Source organism: Oncorhynchus tshawytscha, linkage group LG07 (genome assembly GCF_018296145.1).
Source record: "Oncorhynchus tshawytscha isolate Ot180627B linkage group LG07, Otsh_v2.0, whole genome shotgun sequence".
Lineage (NCBI taxonomy): Eukaryota > Metazoa > Chordata > Actinopteri > Salmoniformes > Salmonidae > Oncorhynchus > Oncorhynchus tshawytscha.
Window position 1 is genome coordinate 40,643,348 of NC_056435.1, and position 19,349 is coordinate 40,662,696.

A 19,349-nucleotide genomic window follows, 5' to 3' on the forward strand; every position below is an offset into this window, starting at 1 on the left:
CCCAAACCTACCATAACAAAGCCATCACCTACAGAGAGATGAACCTGGAGAAGAGTCCCCTAAGCAAGCTGGTCCTGGGGCTGTTCACAAACAGATCCCACAGAGCCCCAGGACAGCAACACAATTATACCCAACCAAGTCATGAGAAAACAAAATTATCATTACTTGACACATTGGAAAGAATTAACAAAAAAACAGAGCAAACTAGATTGCTATTTGGCCCTAAACAGAGAGTACACAGTGGTAGAATACCTGACCACTGTAACTGACCCAAACTTAAGGAAAGCTTTGACTATGTACAGACTCAGTGAGCAAAGCCTTCTCAAGAGAAGACAGGCTATGTGCACACTGCCCCAAAAAATAGGTTTAAACTAAGCTTTGACTATGTACCACAGTATGCCATCACAGCCTCAAGATTTGTGACCTATTGCCACAAGAAAAGGGCAACCAATGAAGATCAAACACCATTGGAAATACATCCCATATTTATGTTTATTTATTTTCTATTTTCTACTTGAACTATTAGTACATAATATGACATTTGACATTTTTTAACTTTTGTGAGTAAAATGTTTACTGTTCATTTTTATATTTTATTTCACTTTTGTTTATTATCTACCTCACCTGTTTTAAAATTTAATTTAATTGAAATTGAGAGAGTGGGAGAGAGAGAGAGAGAGAGAGAGAGAGAGAGAGAGAGAGAGAAAGGTCCTGTTTGATTGTGTGTGTGTGTGTGTGTGTGTGTGTGTGTGTGTGTGTGTGTGTGTGTGTGTGTGTGTGTGTGTGTGTGTGTGTGTGTGTGTGTGTGTGTGTGTGTGTGTGTGTGTGTGTGTAGTTGTTGATTTATTGAGCAGTGTGTAAAAGGCGAGATAGTCAGATGTGAATCACAGAGATGTCGGCGTGCGGAGAAATAACTGTCAATTTAATTTCTTCCGGCAGCAGCTAGCTAAAAGATCACCACAAATTAAATCTTTGCATGGGAGGAGGAGGCTAATGAAGGGAATTAACGACGATGCCTGTGTCTGCATTAGGACATATGGATTCCCTGCATGTTTGCTGTGTGTTTGTAGCTACAGTACCACACGCCCGAATGCACAAAAGAGGGGGAAAAGGCTAGTTTTAATCAAGAAATCCATTCCACTTTTCTCACCCCCTCTTGTCCTCTCTTTCTATCTCTTTCCCTTCGCTCCCTCAATCCCAGTGTTGTGGAGAGAGAGACAGAGGAGTTCAATTACCCCAGAGCAGCCAGACAAAAACATCTTGCTGTCCTCTAAATTGCTTTGCATGCATATTAATTGGACAGAAATCCCTGCAGTGTATTTCGGCTTTGTCGGTGTGTGTGTGCGTGCGTGCATTGTGTTTGGTGTGTGTGTGTAAGTGCGTGCGTGCGTGCGTGCGTGCGTGCGTACGTGCGTATGTTTGGTGGTGTGTGTGTGTGTGTGTTAGGCAGCCAGAGCAGCAGCAGGCGATTAGAAGTGTTACTGCTAGCGGAGATGTGGAGGTTATCTGTTTGTGTTGGTTAATTGTAAAGCTGATAGTATCACGGGTGCCAGGCCAACTCAAGTGGGCTTTCATCCAAATTACCTCCGTAATCGCCTGTGTTCAAGTCCCAGGCCTCTCCCAGGGAGATGTAGATTTGACCTACGGTTTAGACAGCTTACACTGTAATTGAAATGATACTTACTTACTTTCCACTGTTATTTGATTGCGGGCATATTTCAGCACAAAATTGCATTTGTGGTCAATTTATCCTGTTTGTTTTTAATTGATACAAGTGTTTAATCAACTCAAAGGGGATCTTAGCAAAATGATCTGGGTTTTCTTCATGTTCTTCCCTGTTATCTTGGAACCAGTAGGGCTGTAATTGGAGCATGACATTGTTTGAAAGAGGCAGACACCAGAAGAAGACTGTATTCATAAGTTAGTAACTTTTAATGAAGTGTGAAATTGTTTGTTTATCTATTTAATCCAATTTAATAATGTTTAGAGTACATTTTTAAGCCATATCATTCCACACTACGGCTTTCGAGAATTTTAGTCTCTCTTTCTAAGATAGAAGCTGTAACAACGTGTGTGTAGGTGGCAGGGAAGTCAGGTGCAGGAGAATCCAACTTGGTATAAATGGAGTCGTTTAATAAATTTAAAAACTCCAAAACCAAAATACAACATAAATAAAAGTGGGTACAAGAACCTGTCGCGCACCAATACATAATACACAAACATACAAACAATCTCCGACAAGGACATGAGGGGAAACAGAGAGTTAAATACACAACATGTAATTGATGGGATTGGAACCAGGTGTGAAGCAAGACAAGACAAAACAAATGGAAAATGAAAAATTGATCAGTGATGGCTAGAAGAACGGTGACGTCGACCGCCGAATACCGCCCGAACAAGGAGAGGGATCGACTTCAGCAGAAGTCGTGACAGAAGCAGACCACAGGTGGCCTTGTATAAAGGCACTTTATAATAGTTATAATAGTTATCTTCCATTGATTTATTCTTTATGCAAAATCTAACACATTACGAGTGGGATGACTTTGAGAAGTGCCGATTTACCTACAATAGAAGGTGAATGTGTGTCAAACGCAATCATTCTCCAACCATGATTAAGTCTGATATACAGTAGTATATCTCAATCTCTTCATTCAAAGACTCAATCATGGACACTCTTACTGACAGTTGTGGCTGCTTTGTGTGATGTATTGTTGTCTCTACCTTCTTGCCCTTTGTGCTGTTGTCTGTGCCCAATAATGTTTGTACCATGTTTTGTGCTACTACCATGTTGTGATGCTTCCATGTTGTTGTTATGATGTGTTGCTACCGTGCTGTGTTGTTGTGTGTTGCCTAAGATGGTTGTCTTAGGTCTCTCTTTATGTAGTGTTGTGTTTGTTGTCCCTCTTGTCGTAATGTGTGTTTTGTCCTATATATATATATATATATATATATATATATACATATATATATGTATTTATTTATTTTAAATTCCAGCCCCCATTCCCTGCCTTTTGGTAGGCCGTAATTGTAAATAAGAATTTGTTCTTAACTGACTTGCCTAGTTAATGAAAGGCTAAATAAAAAATGTAATAAATAAATAGTAACTGTCAACAAAACTAGCTAGGCATTCACCTGATGTAACATTGAGAAGCACAGCCTCAGTTGTCCCAGCGACGATAGAGATATTTAGCAGGGGCGATTTCAATCCCTACACGTATCATTCCATACGTTGATCTATGATGACACTACTGCAATGAGCTCACTGCAATGAGTTCAGACACTACAGTAGTAGGCTTGATTACCAAAAACGACAAGACAGCCTACAGGGAGAAGGTGAGGGCCCTCGGAGTGTAGTGTCAGGAAAATAACCTCACACTCAACGTCAACAAAACAAAGGAGATTATCGTGGATTTCAGGTAACAGCAGGAGGGAGAGGGAGCGTCCCCCTATCCACATCGACGGGACAGTAGTGGAGAAGGTGGAAAGTTTTAAGTTCCTCGGCATACACATCGCGGACAAACTGAATTGGTCTACCCACACAGACAGCGTGGTGAAGAAGGCGCAACAGTGCCTCTTCAACCTCAGGAGGCTGAAGAAATTTGGCTTGTCACCTAAAACACTCACAAACTTTTACAGATGCACAATCAAGAGCATCCTGTCAGGCTGTGTCACCGCCTGGTACGGCAACTGCTCTGCCCACAACCGTAAGAATCTCCAGAGGGTAGTGAGGTCTGCACAACGCATCCCCTGGGGCAAACTACCTGCCCTCCAGGACACCTACACCACCCGATGTCACAGGATGGCCAAAATGTTCATCAAGGACAACAACCAACCGAGCCACTGCCTGTTCACCCCGCTATCATCCAGAAAGCGAGGTCAGTACAGGTGCATCAAAGGTGGAACCGAGAGACTGAAAAACAACTTCTATCACAAGGCCATCAAACTGTTAAACAGCCATCACTAACATAGAGTGGCTGCTGCCAACATACTGACTCAAATCTCTAGCCACTTAATAATTCAAAATTGGATGCAATGAATGTATCACTAGTCACTTTAAACAATGCCACTTTATATAATGTTTACATACCCTACATTACTCATCTCATATGTATATACTGTACTCTATACCATCTACTACATCTTGCCTATGCCATTCGGCCATCTCTCATCCATATATTTATATGTACATATTCTTATTCATTTCTTTACACTTGGGTGTATAAGTTAGTTGTTGTGAAATTGTTAGATTACTTCTTAGATATTACTGCATGGTCGGAACTAGAAGCACAAGCATTTCGCTACACTTGCATTAACATCTGCTAACCATGTGTATGTGACCAATAAAATGGGATTTGATTGGGAAAATCCCTTAGCACTTCTTTGGTTGGCGTTTTAATTAGCTTTTTCTGACATAGTTTGTAATTGGTGTCTGTGCTCTCTGAATGCATGTGTCTGCATTCAAGTGTGTGTGTTTAGGTTTTACCCCATTTAGTCGACTGGTTGATTGTTTGTTCGATAGGCTGTGGATTGACCGGGATTTCTTTAGTCGAACAGTCGCAAATGTATATTTCTTTCATGGTGCACAATACACCTGTCTGATTTGTGTCTCAGTGGACTAATCCATTGCGCAGGCCAGTTCATCACTGTAAGACATGCTACTGAAATGTTTAAATGGTAATATTATGTAAGAATAATGGTGCAACACTAATAAATATAATATTATTTTATAGCAAATGCACTTTCTCCTGCTAAGGATACTGTCCGCGGTTCTGAAACCTAATCTTCAGTGCACCATTGAATTGGCGGATGTTGCTATGTGCATAATAGCAACGTTAACCAGCATATTGGTGTTGAGAACAATGCGGCAGAGGCAGCAGCAGAGTGAGGAGACGAGTAAACAACCCTTGCCTTAATTGTCCAAGAAAATTGATGAGAGAGGAAACCCAAACTTAATTATGTCTATAATCAATAGCCTAACTGTTAAACGTGCCTGTCTTTATAAATCATCCATACATATTTACAGAAATAAGACACAGCAGTTCTGTTTCTTGTTTGAGTGTTTCTTTAGGCCTACTGATTCCGTGAGCACCAAGCCTGACACAACCGCAAAATGATGGATAAAGCAATCCCATAAAATGTAGGCAGCGCTGTAGCCTAGTTCTTCCAGGGGAGAATAAAGGAAATAATTTTTAAAAAACGAACTAAAGTATTCCGGATGCCAGCATTTCCCTTAGCCATGTTCGGCATATGTCATATACGCTCCCCTTTCTCACTTTGTTTGTTCCCCACTATTGTATCAAACACACCAGATTTAGTACCTCAGGTTTCCTGCCATGTCACACACGCGCAGCCCCTCAGATAGGCTAATAGCAAAGCCTCTTTCAGATAATAATACATGTAAAATAGATGATGATAATAATTACATAATTATCAATAGCACCATAGATACTTGCTGCTACTGCTATAGGTAGAAAGGATAAGAGATTGAGTGCTTAAAAACTAGTTTTATAAAGCCTAATATGAAGCAGAAAATGCAGTCTTGATGCAGTGTGGGGTGCAGAGAATTCTGGTAACATGTGAAAATAAATCACGCTGTAAGGGACGTTATTAATATTTATAACTTACGGTCAAAAGGTTAAACATTTCTAAATTTGACGTTTGCAACAACTTCAAAAATGGACTTTTGAGAAACATGGATGAATGTCTAATTCTGACTGTGAGAGCTAGTTGCATTATTCACCCTCCTGCCACCTTTCTCCTCGGCCATGTAGCTCCCTCACCCACACTCCTCCGTCTCCTCCCTCTGATTCACCCTCTCACCCTTATCAACCCCCTCCCACACCTTTCTCCCCCTCATGACTCTTCAATTAGACATATTTATGAGTCTCGTCACAGAATGACGACTGCTTGGTGAATGCCTGTGTGTGTGTGTGTGTGTGTGTGTGTGTGTGTGTGTGTGTGTGTGTGTGTGTGTGTGTGTGTGTGTGTGTGTGTGTGTGTGTGTGTGTGTGTGTGTGTGTGTGTGTGTGTGTGTGTGTGTGTGTGGGAACGGAGAGGCACGTCAACTCCGTTGAGATTTACTGTGGGGAGCGAGGGGAGTTTTCCTGACCCCAACCATTGTAGGACGATAACCCCTCATAACTCTTAGAGCCAGTAACTTGTTGTGTGGAAGCTAATCTGTCTGTGTATGTGTGTTTGTGTGAGTCACTGGCTAAATCACTCTCTGTCTTAAAGAGTGGAAGACAGAGGGGAATCCCCTTTACTGAGAGGGCTACTCTCTATCCCTCTGTGTGTGTGTGTGTGTGTGTGTGTGTGTGTGTGTGTGTGTGTGTGTGTGTGTGTGTGTGTGTGTGTGTGTGTGTGTGTGTGTGTGTTTTCAGAGGAGTATCTTCTTGCTTGGCATGTCTAGACAGTGACCTCATCGTACGCGCACTCATACAAACACAAACACACACACACAAACACACACACACAAACACACACACAACACACACACACACACACACACACACACACACACACACACACACACACACACACACACACACACACACACACACACACACACACACACATGCAGACAGAACCCTTACTCAGACAAATGGTCAGGGCTTCCTCTACTCAACATTTATTTACAATTGTTTTGGGGAAATCTCCCCATCCTTTCTCCTCCTTCTTCATTCTCCACTCCATCCTTACCCCATTCCATCCTTCACCTTGTCTTCAACTACAAAAGAAAATGCTGGGTTAAAAACAGCCAAGGGCTGGGTAAATAAATAGTGGAGAGAACACACGTTGAGTTCTTTTGACCCAGCCAGTTGGGTAACTTCGTTGGGTTGTTTTCTTTGAAGACTGGCTACTCGTGAGAGTAAATGTCCTTCCTATTCATCTGTTCTGTTGCATTGTCATTACATGTTAAGGTTGAGCACTGACACTTTCGTAGCTTTTATGAGTTTGAGTTCCTCAAGTGCCTATGCATCTCCCAATGTTGGGATAGTTACCTCTTTGTTATAATATTTCAATAATAATTATTACATTTATATTAAACTGTGTAATGTGCAAAAAATATTGAAGGAAAATGTATATTTGCAGTTTACAGTCGTGGGAATTGGCCTCTATGGATAGAGCAACATTTAAATGTTTCCTACAGAAGAAAATGGAAGGCATATGCATAAGCATGGTAGAAATGGGAGATTATGGAAAATATATTAGACTAAAAGAAAGGACAAAACAGTTCACCTGACACAAGACTGAATCCAAACATTACACTGTTGATCTTATGTGCATTTTACATTTACTGTACTTCTTGCCACATTTGTTGATAGCGAAGTCTGAAAATACTCTTGATACATTCAGTAACATGATAAGAATATTCTTGGAAAATTTAGGGAACATAAGACCAAACAATTATAAGAGTTTGAGTGAGAAGACTGACTGGTATCTCCAAGTGGCCACACACCTCTCCAAAGTGTGTACAGTTCCTAAGTCATTTCATTGCACTTTTATGACTCAAGGAAGAGTCTTCAACAATAAGATGCTTTGCTGAGCTCTCCTAGCTGTGCCGTTGAGGAACTAGAGCAAGCACACTTGTAGTTGTTTTGTTTGGAACACAGCCCTGCATTATCCATCACACAATTACTGTTGTTGTTTACAAAATAAATGGTCCATTATAAATCACAATCTGGGTCAGGTGTGCATCATTTGAAAGCTTGTTATATTGCTAACATGACTAGCTAAATTATAAAACACGATCTTGCAGTGTTAAGCTTTCAAAAAGCAATTCAGAGAAGCAGATCATAATTTTGGTGTACATAGGATGGAGTCATGAGTGCATTCAGATATGTGGTCCATAGCAAATGTTCTTCACATAGACAAACATACAGTTGAAGTCGGATGTTTACATACACTTAGGTTGGAGCCATTAAAACTTATTTTTCAAACTCCATAAATTTCTTGTTAACAAATTATAGTTTTGGCAAGTTGGTTAGGACATCTACTTTGTGCATGACATGAGTCATTTTTCCAACAATTGTTTACAGACAGAATATTTCACTTATAATTCACTGTATCACAATTCCAGTGGGTCAGAAGTTTGCATTCACTAAGTTGACTGAGCCTTTAAAAAGCTTGGAAAATTATGTCATGGCTTTAGAAGCTTCTGATAGGCTAATTGACATAATTTGAGTCAATTGGAGGTGTACCTGTGGATGTATTTCAAGGCCTACCTTCAAACTCAGTGCCTCTTTGCTTGACATCATGGGAAAATCCAAAGAAATCAGCCAAGACCTCAGAAAAAAACTTGTAGACCTCCACAAGTCTGGTTCATTCTTGGGAGCAATTTTCAAACGCCTGAAGGTGCCACATTCATCTGTACAAACAATAGTACGCAAGTATAAACACCATGGGACCATGCAGCCGTCATACCGCTCAGGAAGGAGACGCTTTCTGTCTCCTGAAGATGAACGTACTTTGGTGCGAAAAGTGCAAATCAATCCCAGAACAACAGCAAAGGACCTTGCGAAGATGCTGAAGGAAACAGGTACAAAAGTATCTATATCCACAGTAAAACAAGTTCTATATCGACATAACCTGAAAGGCCACTCGGCAAGGAAGAAGCCACTGCTCCAAAACCGGCATAAAAAAAGCCAGACTACGGTTTACAACTGCATACGGGGACAAATGTCATACTTTTTGAGAAATGTCCTGGGGTTTGGTGAAACAAAAATAGAACTGTTTGTCCATAACGACCACCGTTATGTTTGGAGGAGTAATGGGGAGGCTTGCAAGCCGAAGAACACCATCCCAACTGTGTAGCCCGGGTGTGGCAGCATCATGTTGTGGGGGTGCTTTGCTGCAGGAGGGACTGGTGCAGTTCACAAACTAGATGGCATCATGAGGTAGGAAAATTATGTGGATATATTGAAGCAACATTTCAAGACATCAGTCAGGAAGTTAAAGCTTGGTTGCAAATGTGTCTTCCAAATGGACAATGACCACAAGCATGCTTCCAAAGTTGTGGCAAAATGGTTTGAGGACAACAAAGTCAAGGTATTGGAGTGGCCATCACAAAAACCTGACCTCATTCCAATAGAACACTTGTGAGCAGAACTGAAAAAGTGTGTGTGAGCAAGGAGGCCTACAAATCTGACTCAGTTACACCAGCGCTGTCAGGAGGAATGGGCCAAAATTCACCCAACTTATTCTGGGAAGTTTATGGAAGGCTACCCGAAACATTTGAACCAAGTTAAACTTCTATAAGCTTCTGACCCACTGGGAAGGGGATGTAAAAAATAATATCTGAAATAAATCATTCTCTCTACTGTTATTCTGACATTTCACATTCTTAAAATAAAGTGGTTATTTTAACAGACCTAAGACAGAGAATTTTTACTGGGATTAAATGTCAGGAATTGTGAAAAACTGAGTTTAAATATATTTGGCTAAGGTGTATGTAAACTTCCGACTTCAACTGTAGGCTCATTCTGTTCAGGACAACCCCGGGTATGACGCCATGTCATCTTCTAACTGTACATCAAACACAGTGATCATAAACCTTGACACTGTAGTACATGAGTTTTATCATATGGAAATGTGAAGTGGAGTAATGGGTTTTTGGCTTGCTTGTATGACATCAAAGCAGTTTTCATTATAATCCTTAAAGTCTCATCTTTCAGAATTTATGGATTCCTTTCGATTTACAGCATTCCCCTCACTCAGACAACAAAACATTTGCAAAAGTTACCCAGTTAGCGGGAGGGATGAAATATATCTATCTCTCTCTCTCTCTGCTGCTTCTCGTAAATGTTTTAAGAAATTAATTTGTTCAACTATTGCCTTTCTCTCTTTTTGAGTCAACTACTCTCCACATTTTATGCACTGCAGTGCTAGCTAGCTGTAGCTTATGCTTTCAGTATTATATTAATTCTGATCCTTTTATTGGGTGGATAACATGTCAGTTCATGCTGCAAGAGCTCTGATAGGTTGGAGGACATCTTCCAGAATTAGTCATAATTACTGTGTAAGTCTATGGAAGGGGGTGAGAACCAAGAGCCTCCTTGGTATTGTACTAAAGTCAATGTACTCAGAGGAGGATGGACAATAACTGTCCTCTGGCTACACCAGACCTTCATTACAAAACAGTGTCTTTTAATCAGTTATTTGGTGACATGTGAATACATTTAGTATAGTATATAAAGTATAGTATAATGTTTCACTATTTGTATTAAATTCACTGAGGAGCATGGTACTTCCCTTCTCCTCTGAGGAGCATCCACTGCTGTGTACCTACATATGGCTGACTTTGTAAACAACATATTTTACTGCACTTATCTGGTGTATGTGACAATCAATTTTTTTCTCCATTATCTTTCATTTGTAGGCTAGGTTGTAGCAACCTCATGATGGGTACAGGGCAAATTAGAGTATCATGTAGTAGCCTAAACCTATCGATGTTACTGGGTGAGCTGGGTGAATGGAATATTAATGACAATCATCCAATATGCTGTAATAGAAATAAGGCCCATGAAAAACGTCCTCTCTAATCTTAAACGCCACCGACCCAACGTGCACTTTGGCTACTCTACGAGTGGTCTGGATCACTCACAGATGAACAAAGGTTTTTAAGAGCCACGTTACTAACGAAAGCTCTGGGAAACACCTTGGCTACTAAAGATACAGTGCCTTCAGAAAGTATTCACACCCCACTAATAGTGTTTAACGTGTTTTTCTTATGACTACCTCATCTCTTTACCCCACACATACAATTATCGGTAAGGTCACTCAGTCAAGCAGTGAATTGTGAGCAGTGAATACCTCGCAAAGAAGGACACCTATTGGTAGATGGGTAAAAATTAAAAACAGACATTGAATATCCCTTTGAGCATGGTGAAGTTATTAATTACACTTTGGATGGTGTATTAATACACCTAGACACAACAAAGATACAGGCGTCCTTCCTAACTCAGTTGCCGGAGAGGAAGGAAATCTCTCAGGGATGTCGCCATGAGGCCAATGTCGCCATGAGGCCAATTAAAACAGTTACAGAGTTTAATGGCTGTGATAGGAGAAAACTGAGGATGGATCAACAACATTGTAGTTACTCCACAATACTCACCTACATGACAGAGTGAAAAGAATGAAGCTTGTACCAAATAAAAATATTCCAAAACATGCATGCTTGCTTGCAATAAAGTAAAACTGCAAACAATTTGGCTAGGAAATTAACTTTATGTCCTGAATACAAAGCGTTATGTTTGGGGCAAATCCAACACAACACATCACTGAGTACCACTCTTCATATTTTCAAGCATGGTGGTGGCTGCATAATGTTATGGGTATGCTTGTCTTCAGCAAGGACTAGGGAGTTTTTTAGGATAAAAAGAAACGGAAAAGAGCTAAGCACAGGCAAAATCCTTAAGGAAAACCTGGTTCAGTCTGATTTCCAACAGACACTGGGAGACAAATTCACCCTTCAGCAGGACAATAACATAAAACACAAGGCCAAATATACACCGGAGTTGCTTACCAAGACAACATTGAATGTTCCTGAGTGGCTTAGTTACAGTTTTGACTTAAATCGGCTTGAAGTTCCATGGCAAGACTTGACAGAGCTTGAAGAATTATTGTACAATCCAGGTGTGCAAAGCTCTTAGAGACTTAACCAGAAAGACTCACATCTGTAATCGCAGATGTGATTCTAACATATATTGACACAGGGGTGTGACTATTTATATGAATGAGATATTTCTGTATTTCATTTTCAATAAATTTGCAAAAATGTCTAAAAACAAGTTTTCACTTTGTCCTTATGGGGCGTTTTGTGTAAATGGGTGGGACAAAAAATCAATTTAATTCATTTTGAATTCAGGCTGCAACACAACAAATGTGGAATAAGTCAAGGGGCATGAATATTCTCTGAAGGCACTGTACATGGTAAGAAGGTTCTAATGGTACGAAGACTCCTGGAAATGAGGGCCGGATCTCAATAACCCAGCATCAACAACCCAACCTTGCTCTTTCATCACCTTTACTGCAGTCAAAATACCAAATCACCCTTTAGTGGCCTCATAGGTGGAATGTTATTAATATTTGTCATAATTTCATGATAAATAAAATGCAAAAATGTAAGAGCCAAAAACATGGTGTTTCTATGTCAAACAGTTTTGTTAAGTTTTAGTCTTCTGTAATGTATATAAAGTGTAATATTGGGATGCAAACTCAAAAATATATTTCATCTCTATATCTGACAAGGTACAGGTGTCTTCTTCTTTTAAGCCCATAACCATATGTTCGAGGTGTACTTTTATTTCAAAGTAGATTTGTTTAAGACTACCAAGAAACAATCTGTGTGTCTGTGATTTAGCTCACTGGAGTAATTATTAAAGAAAACAACCAAACAAAGTGACCCAATGCCTCCAACACAGCAATTGGGTCATAAAAAAAGCCAGCACAAACACACACAAGCACAAACACACACACACACACACACACACACGCACACACACACACACACACACACACACACACACACACACACACACACACACACACACACACACACACAGTGGTTGTCGGTCCAGCTATAATAATGTGTGTCTGTTCTCTGTCTCCTGTATAAAACTGAGAGAGTCGTTGTAATGGTTTCTGCTTCAAATAAACACACCCTGAAACACAGACCCCTGCTTCCCCCTGCCCTAAATCATATCTGATAATAGACTTCCACGCACACAGAGCTCAGACACTTAACCCTGGAAAGATTCAATGATGGAGAATAAAAGAGTGATTTGTGTACTGCTGAGGGGAAAACAAGTAATCCCATCATTCAGTGTGACATGCAACACAACACGCTGCATCAGTCACACACACACACTCACACTCACCTCTCACACACACACTCACATACAGTAAACACTATTTATAAGTAGGATGAAAGCTTCTCTCACCCACATAGTAACCTGATTGATTTTTCTATTGACCACATCTATCCACCTCTCTTTATCCTGTTGTGAGTCGGCTCCGTTCGTTCCTTGCTCCCTACGAGCATCGCTCCACTTTAAATATAATATATTTATGTATCTATGTAAATATGATGTTTAAAATGGAGCGATGTTCGTAGGGAGAACAGAGGCGGCTCACAACAGGATAAAGAGAGGATGGATAGATGTGGTAAATAAAAAAATATTTCTGCTGTGTGTGTGTGTGTGTGTGTGTGTGTGTGTGTGTGTGTGTGTGCCCCAACTCACAGACAAACATGGGCAAGCAGATTTGCAGCATAAAGGTATTAAATCTCATAAATATGGTTATACAGATTAACAGAGATATATTTATGTATCTATGTAAATATATCTCTGGTAATCTGTATACACATATTTATGAGATTTAATACCTTTATGCCTCAAATCTGCTTGCCCATGTTTGTCTGTGAGTTGGGGTGCACACGCACATACGTACACACATACACATACACACACACCCCCAGTGAGTGTGTCCATGCGTTTGGTGCATACCAATCCCCTTGTCTGTCTCCCTGCGGGGGCATTAATTCCTGCCCATATTTCCATCAGATTATGGTCTGGTTATACCCGCGACTAATTGAACATTAAATATAAAGAAAGTTAATGAAAATGTCCTTTATCCCCTCCAAACTAGGGCCTGAGAGCGCATCTATTACAGAGAATTAATCTGGCCGCAGCGCGTATTGCAAGGGGGAGATGTATGCACGTCACGCTCCTCTTCTCTCTGACCCGAATGAATCCTGGTCCCCATTTTCTCTCTATGGGTAAATAACAAAGGAAGTGTTGTTCCCACTTCTCAGAATTTCTGCATTCCATACCCTGATCCTCACTTGTTTTCCTCCAGTGAAAACACAATGAACACACACACACCTCATAGAGAGAGAAATAGATGTGGCCGTGTCCACAAACAACCCCTAGTCCCATCCATACATTGTCACAATCGATAAAGAAGTAAAAATGGGATTGTTTGATACTGTAGTTTCAGTAGAATCATCAAGCCTACTCTACTTCTTCAGAACTGTTGGATTGGGACACAAATTCTAATCCTTCAATTTAAACCTGGAGAGGGAATTCATGACATCCATCGTGGCTCTAATGGTCTATTCAGACATACCCAGTCTCTGTCCTTCCCTGTTTCCTAGTGACTTCCCTACTGTCCTACTATAGTCTCTATCCTGAGCCACTGTCACAACCAGGAAAAGCAGGTTAGAGAGAAAGAGATGTGAAGTGGAAGAGAAGGACACAATGGATGGATGGATGCTTTCATTCAGATAAAAGGAATGAACGCTGAGGCATTTACATGGTCTATTATCCCACTGAAAATACAGCCCATCCGTCTCTCCCCCTTCTTTCTTTCTCTCTCTCGCTCTCTCTCTCTGTCTCTCTCTCCCCCAGGCCACTCTCATTACCACCTCTCTCTCTCTCTCTCTCTCTCTCTCTCTCTCTCTCTCTCTCTCTCTCTCTATCTCTAACCCAGCCAGGCATTGCAGGGTTAACTAAGCCATTTAAGGGTAACCACAGAAAACAATACGCAGCCCCCCAAAAAACAATAAAAGGGACTTTTTCCTCCGTATTTTTAATTTAACATCAAAAGCGCCTTTTGCCAGCGACCTCTGAGAGCCAGCCGTCTCTAGCTCTCTGAGAGCCTACCCCCCAACCCCCCTTAATCACATTCAAATTGGTTAGTGTTCAGAAAATAGAAATATGTATTAGATAGCAATACATTTTCATCATTGGCTAAGCTTGCTTCTTAATTGTCCTGTCCCAAGGCTTTGGAATTTCATTGTTCGTTAGGTGCTTAAGTCCCCCATCTCATTCTGCCTCTCTGACATTAGCGCTGAGGGCTCTAATACCGCCCTAATTTGAATGGGGATTTACATGATAGAGCAGGGAGCATTAAAATATGGAGGGAGAAAAAAAATGTAAAAGAGAAAAGGGGGAAACAGCTTCTTTCACTTCAAAAGTCACTTTGTTCAAAGTCAAATCACAATGTTTAAAGATGCTCTATCGTTCTTTTCCCAGGGTTTTGGACACCAGCCCTTGTTAGCTAGTTTGTTTTTTCCTACTGATCTCTCTCTCGTTTTCCGCCCCCCTCCGTCTCTTTTTCCTATTACAGTTTCTTTGTTTAGCCAATATTGGATCATTTTCTGACAGATGGAAAGTGCTTTTCATTTTCTCTTTCTGCCTGCTGCAAATGGACTGTTGCCATTCTATCCTTCTCTTCATCCCCCTGTTCTTCTCTTTCTCCCCTCCTGCTTTCTCTCGCTCTCTCTCCCTCTCCCACTCTATCGCATGTTGGATTCAGTTCTTGCATCCTCAAACTTACCGGCCTGTGTGTGTGTGTGTGTGTGTGTGTGTGTGTGTGTGTGTGTGTGTGTGTGTGTGTGTGTGTGTGTGTGTGTGTGTGTGTGTGTGTGTGTGTGTGTGTGTGTGTGTGTGTGTGTGTGTGTGTGTGTGTGCGTGTGTGTGTGTGTGTGTGTGTGTAGAGCAGGGGTCTCCGGTTAGGATGCACAGAGCAGCAGGAATGCCTGGAATTGTTTTCTGTTTGTTCTGGTGTTTTTTTGGACCAGAGAGATATTTCTCTCTTGGCGTGGGTGTGAGTGTGTCCCTGTGTATGTGTGTTTTGGATCAGTGTGAGGGAGAGGCGGCGATGATAAAGAGAATCAGATGTGTGCACTGTGGGCCAGTATGTGTGTGTGTGTTGGCGTCTGGCCGTGCCGACGTGTAAATGTCCATAAGGCAGACACAGGGCAAACAGTCTGGGAGGAGAATTAGTGTTTTGGCACTGTATGCTGCTGCTGCTGCTGCGTGCATGTGTGTGTAAAATAAAGAGTGGAACAAGAGAAAGCGAGAGAGGCAGAGATGCCAATAATACATTTCTGAACTTAATTGTATTAGAGAGAGAGAGAGAGAGAGAGAGACAGAGAGAGAGAGAGAGAGAGAGAGAGAGAGAGAGAGAGAGAGAGAGAGAGAGAGAGAGAGAGAGAGAGAGAGAGAGAGAGACAGAGAGAGAGAGAGAGAGAGAGAGAGAGAGAGAGAGAGATAGAGAGAGAGAGAGAGAGAGAGAGAGAGAGATACTATAGGAGAGGGGATCAGTCTGCTGTTTGGTCCTACAGTACAGTACCACTTGTATGTCTCGTTGTGTTTTATCTAATTAGTGACATTGGTCTGACCTGAGAGTCAGACACTTTAAAATGTCACTGGGACGTGTGTGCCAGTGTGTGCACGCCTGTGTGCATGCGTATGCATGTGTGTATGTGTGTTCGCGTGCATGTGTATAGGTCGTAAAGCTCTGTCAGTGGATCAGAGATAATGAGAGAGATAGGGATGACACTGGACAGATAGTTAAGAGAAGGTCAACTCAGGGCAGGAAGGTAATCTTGAGTGGGTTGAGTCACCGATGTGATCTTCCTGTCTGGGTTGGCGCCCCCCCTTGGGTTGTGCCGTGGCGGAGATCTTGGTGGGCTATACTCTGCCTTGTCTCAGGATGGTAAATTGTTGGATGAAGATATCGATCTAGTGGTGTGGGGGCTGTGCTTTGGAAAAGTGGGTGGGGTTATATCCTTCCTGTTTGGCCCTGTCCGGGGGTATCATCGGATGGGGCCACAGTGTCTCCTGACCCCTCCTGTCTCAGCCTTCAGTATTTTCTCTGTATATATCAATGATGTTGCTCTTGCTGCGGGCGATTCCCTGATCCACCTCTACGCAGACGACACCATTCTGTATAATTCTGGCCCTTCCTTGGACACTGTGCTATCTAACCTCCAAACGAGCTTCAATGCCGTACAACACTCCTTCCGTGGCCTCCAACTGCTCTTAAACGCTAGTAAAACCAAATGCATGCTTTTCAAACGTTCGCTGCCTGCGCCCGCACGCCCGACTAGCATCACCACCCTGGACGGTTCCGACCTAGAATATGTGGACATCTATAAGTACCTAGGAGTCTGGCTAGACTGTAAACTCTCCTTCCAGACTCATATCAAACATCTCCAATCTAAAATCAAATCTTGAGTCGGCTTTCTATTTCGCAACAAAGCCTCCTTCACTCACGCCGCCAAACTTACCCTAGTAAAACTGACTATCCTTCCGATCCTCGACTTCTACAAAAATAGCTTACAATACACTACTCAGAAAACTGGATGCAGTTTATCACTGTGCCATCCGTTTTGTTACTAAAGCACCTTTATACCACCCACCACTGCGACCTGTATGCACTAGTCGGCTGGCCCTCGCTACATATTCGTCGCCAGACTCACTGGCTCCAGGTCATCTACAAGTCCATGCTAGGTAAAGCTCCGCCTTATCTCAGATCACTGGTCACGATGGCAACACCCACCCGTAGCACGCACTCCAGCAGGTGTATCTCACTGATCATCCCTAAAGCCAACACCTCATTTGGCCGCCTTTCCTTCCAGTTCTCTGCTGCCTGTGACTGGAACGAATTTCAAAAATCACTGAAGTTGGAGACTTTTATCTCCCTCACCAACTTTAAACATCTGCTATCTGAGCAGCTAACCGATCGCTGCAGCTGTACATAGTCTATCGGTATATAGCCCACCCAATTTACCTACCTCATCCCCATACTGTTTTCATTTATTTACTTTTCTGCTCTTTTGCACACCAGTATCTCTCCTTGCACATGACCATCTGATCATGTATCACTCCAGTGTTATTCTGCTAAAAATAGAATTTTTTTCTTTTTTTTCTACTGTGTTATTGACTTGTTTATTGTTTACTCCATGTGTAACTCTGTGTTGTTGTCTGTTCACACTGCTATGCTTTATCTTGGCCAGGTTGCAGTTGTAAATGACAACTTGTTCAAAACCAGCCTACCTGGTTAAATAAAGGTGAAAAAAAAAAAAAAATTATGCTGCAGTAGCTTATGTGTCGGGGGGCTAGGGTCAGTTTGTTATATCTGGAGTACTTCTCCTGTCTTATCCGGTGTCCTGTGTGAATTTAAGTATGCTCTCTCTAATTCTCTCTTTCTCTCTTTCTTTCTCTCTCTCGGAGGACCTAAGCCCAAGGACCATGCCTCAGGACTACCTGGCATGATGACTCCTTGCTGTCCCCAGTACACCTGGTCGTGCTGCTGCTCCAGTTTCAACTGTTCTGCCTTGCGACTGTGGAATCCTGACATGTTCACCGGACGTGCTACCTGTCCCAGACCTATTATTTGACCATGCTGGTCATTTATGAACATTTGAACGTCTTGGCCATGTTCTGTTATAATCTCCACCCGTCACAGCCAGAAGAGGACTGGCCACCCCTCATAGCCTGGTTCCTCTCTAGGTTTCTTCCTAGGTTTTGGCCTTTCTAGGGAGTTTTTCCTAGCCAACGTGCTTCAACACCTGCATTGCTTGCTGTTTGGGGTTTTAGGCTGGGTTTCTGTACAGCACTTTGAGATATCAGCTGATGTACAAAGGGCTATATAAATACATTTGATTTGATTTGATTTAATCACACCAACACACTCACGGCAACAACAACAAATACAGGGTTGTCCACTGTCGGCATATCTGCATTTATTATGGCCATTGAAATTTTAGCTATTAAAATCAGATCCAACAATAATATCAAGAGATTAGAAATCCAGGGCTTAAGGTGTCATTGTACGCTGATGATTCATGTTTTATTTAAATCCACACTTTGGATCCCTCCACAGCCTCATAGAGGATCTAGATACTTTTTCTAACCTCTCTGGATTAAAACCTATTGGATCACAAAACAATTTCTTTACATCACCGTATAGTTTACCAATTAAATTATCTGATGGTGATGTGGACATACTCTGTAATACCGGTCTATTTGTGGAAAAATCACCCCGATTGTCTCTTTAGTCATATACTAGATTGCCTATTTGCTTACAGCCTTGCCTATACCTAGCGACCTGTTTTTTTAATTATATGAGCAAAGAATATTCCATTTTATTTGGAATGGCAAGCCAGAGAAAATTAAAAGGCCCTATTTATATAATGACTATGATTTCGAATGGCAGAAATTATTAAATATTAAAGCTGTCACGCCCTGATCTGTTTCACCTGTCCTTGTGCTTGTCTCCACCCCTGTCCAGGTGTTGCCCATCTTCCTCATTATCCCCTGGGTACTTATACCTGTGTTCTCTGTTTGTCTGTGCCAGTTCGTCTTGTTTGCCAAGTCAACCGGCATTTTGTCTCAGCTCCTGCTTGTCCTCAGTCTCTAATTTTCTCTCCCTCCTAGTTTTGACCCTTGCCTGTCCTGACACTGTTCCCGCCTGCTTGACCACTCTGCCTGACCGTGACCCTGAGCCTGCCTGCCGTCCTGTACCTTTGCTCCTACTCTGGATTACCGACCTATATC